At 50.5% G+C, this 7,265-nt stretch overlaps 1 long non-coding RNA gene across 2 annotated transcripts; it reads left to right on the forward strand.

The window, feature by feature from the left end:
- The first annotated feature begins 202 nt into the window (after positions 1 to 202).
- Positions 203 to 6,647, forward strand: LOC142013998 (uncharacterized). 2 transcript variants are annotated; one of them, XR_012645851.1, is made up of 3 exons: positions 203 to 234; positions 1,267 to 1,411; positions 2,813 to 6,647. It is a non-coding gene; the product is annotated as an uncharacterized LOC142013998 (long non-coding RNA). The 2 variants fall into 2 exon arrangements; XR_012645850.1 differs by having other exon boundaries at positions 209 to 1,411; positions 2,813 to 2,973; positions 3,802 to 6,647.
- Positions 6,648 to 7,265: the final 618 nt, after the last annotated feature.

Raw genomic sequence — 7,265 nt, forward strand, 5'->3', positions numbered from 1 at the left:
GCCAGGATCACGTAGCAGAGGATACCTCTGTCATGATCATGAGGGTTAGCCAGCAGCCTGGGAGTAAAAGGGTTAACCTCCTTAGCCAGGTGGGGTTGGCCTACAGGAATGTAGGTAAGAATTTCAAACTGGGACAAAGGAATTTTTTGGCTCCTCCCTTTTCTGTCCTCTGGTCTTTCTTCTTCTTTCCAGCCATGAGGGAGACAGACACAGAGTATCTTCCTCCAATCTTCTGTAAGTAGGGTAAAGTTTAGGTAAATCTGTTAAGCTTTATTGTTTTATGGTTTGGGAAGTGGGATCTGCTGTCTGTGCACTTCTTAGAAATGTTCTTTTACTCTCCTTGTAACTAAGTTCTAGGTCCATGTTGGAGACTCCCCATGTGTTTTACTTTGTGACTCTTCCATCTAGTCATGAGGCTTGCGACATGAATATTGTTGTAATAAAAGTTCTCTCTCTTTCTTTTTATTAACCCGATATTGGTTAATGTTTGTGTCCTGGTTTTTACCTTTGGGGCTGAGATTTCCCAAGTAGTCGCTCCCTGGTTTCCTTATTATTACCTGGGTGGTGGCAGCGAATTCTGTCCCCAGAATTTAAAGTTTTTTTTAGGATGTTTGGGGGGGAGTTTATAAGGTAAGGTTTTGGGGGTACTTTTGCTGGCCCCTACTTCTGCATTTGTCTTGCTAGAGTGGGGAAGGAGCCATGACATGGTGGCATAGTGGTGGGATCATGTTGAGAACCCAGAATTTTTAAAATAACACAGGTTTTTCTTTTGTGTTGCAAGCTTTGCATTTTTTTTTTTTTTTTTTTTGCTCTTTTTCCCCCTTTGTTTTTGTTTTTTGTGCTGCCTCAGGGAGGGGCAGACAGAACATTAACTTTTAGCCAGACACAGACCATCCCAAACAGTTTGGGTTTTTTTCTAGCTTTCGGGAATACTGGATGGTTAAGCCAGAATAGGGCAGGGAAGGAGCCCAGTACATGCTTTTGCGATTGGGCAAAGTAGCCCTAGAGAAACTAACCCTCCCTAAGAAGCACCCTGAGGTAGAAGCAGCCTCAGAGCAAGGCAAGATGTCCAGCTCCAGGGAAGATTCACACCCTGGAGAGGGGAAACAGGAGCATGTTCCGATGAGTCCAAGGGGAAGTGACCTTGAGGAGGCAGGACGGGCTGGCAGCTGCCCTACTCCCCCCTCCCCAGCACTCTCTGTGTGGGAGTATGCGTCAAAGGCCAGCCAGCCTCTAACTGACAAAGAACTGGAGTTTCTCATGCAGATGGAGGACAGGCGTGCACAACGAGAAGCCAAGGACAGGCGTGCACAACAGGAAGTAAAGCTGGCCGAGATAGCGGCAGAGACGAGGAGCGCAGAACTAGAGGCCCAAGTTGCACTGGAAAAAGCTAAGCGGACGGATGTTTCAGGTACTCTGCCCGGTGGGTGCCAAGTAGGGGATGATGTTGAGGACTTTTTCCTCAACTTCGAGAGGGCCTATCAAGGGTACAACATTCCTTCTGGTCAGTACATGATGGAGTTAAGATCACAAATCACTGGTCCTCTACTAGCGGTGGCAGCTGACCTGCCAGGGGACATGGTGAATGATTATGAACTGTTTACGCAAGAGGCCAGACTCAGGATGGGACTCACTCCTGAACAGGCCTGGTGTCGCTTCAGGGCCTCCAAGTGGACCCCAACCACACCCTTCCCCAAACATGCCAGTCGTGTACTACAAAACTGGGAAACATGGCTCTCTGGAGAGAGAGCCCACGCCCAGGAAGAAATATCCCTCCTGATGCAGATGGAACAGTTCCTTGAGGGAGTTCCAGGAGAAATTAGAGGGTACCTCCTGGATGGAAAACTGAAAAACCTAAGAGAGGCAGGAGTACTCGGAGCCTGATGGATGGAGCTGAGGGGGGAAAAACAGCCAGGAGAGCAGTCTGAGAGGGACCTTCAACAACCGGGGACCCTCCAGACCCCCACCTTGCAGGGAAGGGCCCTACACACCTCCAGCAAGACCCCCCGGGTTCTCCCCATCCCTCCATTCCATCCCCTGGGAACCTACCCTGCTCCAGTGGTGCACCCATGTTGCGATGCTTTAAATGTAATGAAATGGGGCATGTCAAGGCCAGCTGTCCCAAGAGTACCAATAGGCTGCAGCTCGTCACTCCGGGGTTGCCCCCAGAAGCCTCAGGCCCCAGTGTCTCACAGATCCCCCCCAGAGCAGTGGGAGACTGAGTACGGGAGGGCAGGAGATTGTTGCATGGAGGAACACAGGAGCACAGGTGTCAGCGATCCACTGATCTCTAGTGCACCCCAAGGCCATTGATCCAGAGACTCTGGTCACCATTCAACCCTTCAAGGCTAACCCCTTTGACCTGCCTACTGCCCAGTTACCAGTGCAGTACAAGGGCTGGTCAGGGACTTGGACTTTTGCAGTCTGTGATGACTACCCTGTTCCTGTGCTGCTGGGGGAAGATTTAGCCAACCATGTGAACGAGGGTAAGAGGGTGGGAGTGGTCACACGTAGCAAGGCTAACTGGACACCCACACCTAAAACCTCTCCTGAGCCTACCAGGGATCAGCCTGTATACCCAGACACCCTGGACCCTGCAGTGATGGTGCCCGAACTCAGACCAGTAGCTGCAAACACAGCCTGTGACCCCATGCCTGAGCCCCAGGCAAGGCCGTCTCCAGAGCCAGAGGAGGTGGGACAGCCAGTGCCAGGGTCAGAGTTGGCCATGGGGGACACCACAGAGTCGGCAGTGACAGCTGAATCTACAGCGCTTCCCCATACCCCAGAAGAAAGTGATCCCTTCCCTGTACAGGTGCCCTCTGCTCCTGCCTTGCCTCTTGTGGGACCTGATCTGACATCTCCAGCTTTCAGAGACCGGTTCCAAGCAGAACAAGAAGCAGATGAGAGCATCCAAGGAGCTTGGATGGCAGCCAGAAGTGAACCACTGGCTCTCAGCCCTTCAAACAGAACCAGGTTTGTGGTAGAAAGAGGACTTTTATACCGGGAGTCCCTTTCCCATGGACACCAAGCGGACTGGCATCCTCAGAGACAGTTGGTGGTCCCTACTAAGTACTGGGAAAAGCTCTTAAGCTTAGCCCACGATCACCCTAGTGGCGATGCTGGGGTGAGCCGAACCAAAGCCTGGTTCAGAAGGTCGTTCTACTGGGAGGGGATGGGCCAGGAGTTCACTGGCTATGTCCATACTTGTAAGGTATGCCAGCAGGTAGGGAAGCCCTGAGACTGGATCAAGGCACCCCTCCAAACCCTTCCTATCATTGAGGTCCCGTTCCAGCAGGTAGCTGTGGATATTATGGGTCCATTCCCTAAGAAGACCTCCACAGGGAAACAGTTCATATTGATCATGGTGGACTTTGCCACCCGATGGCCAGAAGCCGTGGCCCTGGGCAGCACGACAGCTAGGAATGTGGCCCAGGAACTGACAGATATCTTTGCCAGGGTAGGTTGGCCCTCAGATCCTCACTGATTCTGGGACCGATTTCCTGGCAGGGGCAATGAAACGCCTCTGGGAAGCTCATGAAGTAGAACACCTAGTTGCTACCCCCTACCACCATCAAACAAATGGCCTGGTATGATAAACATGCTAGAGAGCAGCCCTTCAAAGTAGGGGAACAAATAATGGTACAGAAGGTGCCCCAGGCAATAAGATGGAAGCATCCTGGGAAGGGCCATTCATGGTCCAGGAACGTCGAGGGGCCGTTAATTACCTCATAGCGTACCCTGAACTTAAACCTAAGGTATACCATGCCAACTCTCTAAAGCCCTTTTATCCTCGAACTCAAGATTCTTCAGTTCACAGCCCAGAAGGAGGAGGGGACAGAAAGGTCACAGGGAGCCTACTAGGATGGAAAAGGCAAGGGTGGAGTAGAAGAGGTAAGCCTCTCCATGAACCTCAGCCATGAGCAGCACTGACAGATGGTGCAGCTGTGTACCGAGTTCACCCCAATGTTCTCAGCCACCCTGGGACAGACCGAACGGGCATCTCACTCCATTGACACAGATGATGCTCACCCTGTCAGGGTCCAACCCTACCGAATGGCTCTTAGAGAGGGAAATAAAGGACATGTTACAGATGGCATAATTCGCCCTTTGGAAAGTGCGTGGGCTTCTCCAGTAGTCCTAGTTCCCAAACCAGATAGGAAAATCTGTTTTTGCGTGGACTACCATAAGCTAAATGCTGTAACTCTCCCAGACAACTACCCCATGCCACGCACAGATGAGCTGTTGGAGAAAATGGTGCGTGCCCAGTTCATCTCCACTCTAGACTTAAGCAAGGGGTACGGGCAGGTACCTCTGGAGGAAGCAGTGAGGGAAAAATCTGCCTTCATTACACACGTCGGCCTGCCTATATGAGTTTAATGTTCTACCTTTTGGGCTGTGCAACGCACCTGCAACCTTCCAAAGGCTCATAGGTACTCTATTAGCTGGATTTGGAGACTTTGCAGTGGCCTATCTCGACAATGTGGCTCTATTTTCTGCTTCATGGGCAGAGCACCTAGAACATCTCCAAGCTGTCTTCCAACTCATAAGGGAGGCAGGGCTAACAGTTAAGGCAAAAAGTCAAATTGGCTTGAACAGGGTGACCTACCTTGGACACCAGGTGGGTCAGGGCACTATCAACCCTCTGTAGGCCAAGGTACAGGCTATAATAAACTGGCCTGTCCCAAAGTCAAAAAACCGGGTTCAATCCTTCTTAGGGTTGGCCGGGTATTACAGGCAATTTGTACCACATTACAGTGAGGTTGCTGCACCTCTAACAGATCTAACCAAGAAAAACCAACCCAACGGGGTCAAGTGGACTGACCAGTGCCAGGAAGCTTTTAACCAGCTCAAGACGGCTCTTATGTCTGAGCCTGTGCTGAGGACCCCAGACTATGACAAGCCTTTCATTGTCACCACAGATGCATCTGAGTGGGCATAGGGGCAGTTCTGATGCAGGAAGAACCAGATCAACAACTTCACCCTGTTGTATTTCTCAGCAAAAAATTGTCTGCAAGAGAAAGCCACTGGTCTGTCTCAGAGAAAGAATGCTGTGCGATTGTCTATGCTCTAGAGAAGCTAAGACCATATGTTTGGAGGTGACGCTTCCATCTTCAGACTCACCACTCTGCTCTTCAATGGCTTCACTCAGTCAAAACAACCAACAAGAAACTCCTTCGGTGGAGTTTGGCACTCCAAGACTTTGACTTTGATGTCCAGCACATTTCAGGAGCCTCTAACAAGGCAGCTGACGCCCTCTCCCGAAAGGAATTTCTGGACTCAATTACATAGGACATTGTCTATATCTGTGTTGGTACTCCACGGATGTGGAAGCATTTTGTTATTTCTATGTATTTGCTAAGAATGTAATGTGTGCATGTACTTATTTTCTATGTCTTATCTCAGACCTCCAGGTAGAAATCGCAGCCAGTGTAGCCAGAGGCTGTCCAGCACCAACTGTGATTTGGGGGGGCGTGTCATGATCATGAGGGTTAGCAGCAGCCTGGGAGTAAAAGGGTTAACCTCCTTAGCCAGGTGGGGTTGGCCTACAGGAATGTAGGTAAGAATTTCAAACTGGGACAAAGGAATTTTTTGGCTCCTCCCTTTTCTGTCCTCTGGTCTTTTCTTCTTCTTTTCAGCCATGAGGGAGACAGACACAGAATATCTCCCTCCAAGAACAGGCCCTCCAATCTTCTGTAAGTAGGGTAAAGTTTAGATAAATCTGTTAAGCTTTATTGTTTTATGGTTTGGGAAGTGGGATCTGATGTCTGTGCACTTTTTAGAAATACTCTCCTTGTAACTAATTTCTAGGCCCATGGTGGAGACTCCCCATGTGTTTTACTTTGTGACTCTGCGGGTGTGTCTACACTAGCCGGCTATTTTGAAGTAACTGGCACAACGTCGAAATAGCACACATCATGTCTACACACGCCATGTGCTAGTTTAACGTTGGAATCGATGTTAGGTGACGGGACATCAAAATCACTATTCCTATCCGGAGATGGGAATAGTGCCCTACTTTGAGATTCAGCGTCGAAGTAGGGCATGTGTAGATGATCCGCGTCCTGCTACATCAAAATAGCAGGGTCTTCCATGGTGGCCATCAGCTGAGGGGTTGAGAGATGCTCTGTCCAGCCCCTGAAGGGCTCTGTGGTCACCACGTGCAGCAGCCCTTACCTCAGGGCTTCTGGCGGCTGCTGCTGCTGCTGCTGCTGCTGCTGCAGCTGGGGGCCCATGCTGTGCGCATGGGGTCTGCAACCAGTTGTTGGCTCTGTGGACCTCATGCTGTGCAGGCTGAGTGTGTCTGGGAGGGGCCCTTTAAGGGAGCGGCTTGCTCTTGGCCCAGAAGGGCTAGTCCAGCCTGTAACCCCATCTGCAGGCTTTGCTGGCCCCTTAATTCGACGGAGAGCGCTTGTGTGTGTGGACGCTCTGCATTTCCTTCCGGGGCGGCTCCTTTCAACATTCCCCGTTGCTACTTCGACGTTGAATGTCGACGGCACCAGCCCCGGAGGATGTGTAGATGATACGCGTCGAAGTAGCCTATTTCGATGTTCTTACTTTGATGTAGTGTGCTAGTGTAGACGTAGCCTTCCATCTAGTTGTGAGGCTTGCAACACGAATATGGTTGTAATAAAAGTTCTCTCTCTCTCTTTTTATTACCCTCGTATTGGTTAATGTTTGTGTCCTGGTTTTTACCTTTTGGGCTGATATTTCCCAAGTAGTCTCTCCCTGGTTTCCTTATTATTACTTGGGTGGTGGCAGCGAATTTTATCCCCAAAATCTAATTTTTTTTTTTTTTTTAAGGATTTTGGGGGGGGAAGTTTATACCAAACCCTGGTAGATAAGGTTTTGGGGGTACTTCTGCTGTCCCCCACTTCTGCATTTGTCTTGCTAGAGTGGAGAAGGAGCCATGACAACCTCACTCCACGGTTAGTAGCCCAGTCCTCCTCCACAGTCCCCCACTGGGGCTTAGGAGGAAAAGAGGGCGGGCATGGACCCAGATCTGCCACACACTAACACATACCCGGATAGCAACGTTGCTTCAAATCCCAGCCAGCCAGCCAGCACACAGGGGGAAGTCCCTCTCTCTCACACACTCCCTCCCTCCAAACAATGGCCAGCCACAACAGAGAGAATATGCACACACTTCGTAAACCTCAGCAGCCCACCACAAGCCCCTTTCAGCATAGCCTGCCCCACCCTCTTCCCAGAGGGCTTCTGGCATTCCCGGTAAGCAACCAGTCCAGAAACACAGGGCTAGGAATCCG

Source organism: Carettochelys insculpta, chromosome 6 (assembly GCF_033958435.1).
Source record: "Carettochelys insculpta isolate YL-2023 chromosome 6, ASM3395843v1, whole genome shotgun sequence".
Taxonomy (NCBI): domain Eukaryota; kingdom Metazoa; phylum Chordata; order Testudines; family Carettochelyidae; genus Carettochelys; species Carettochelys insculpta.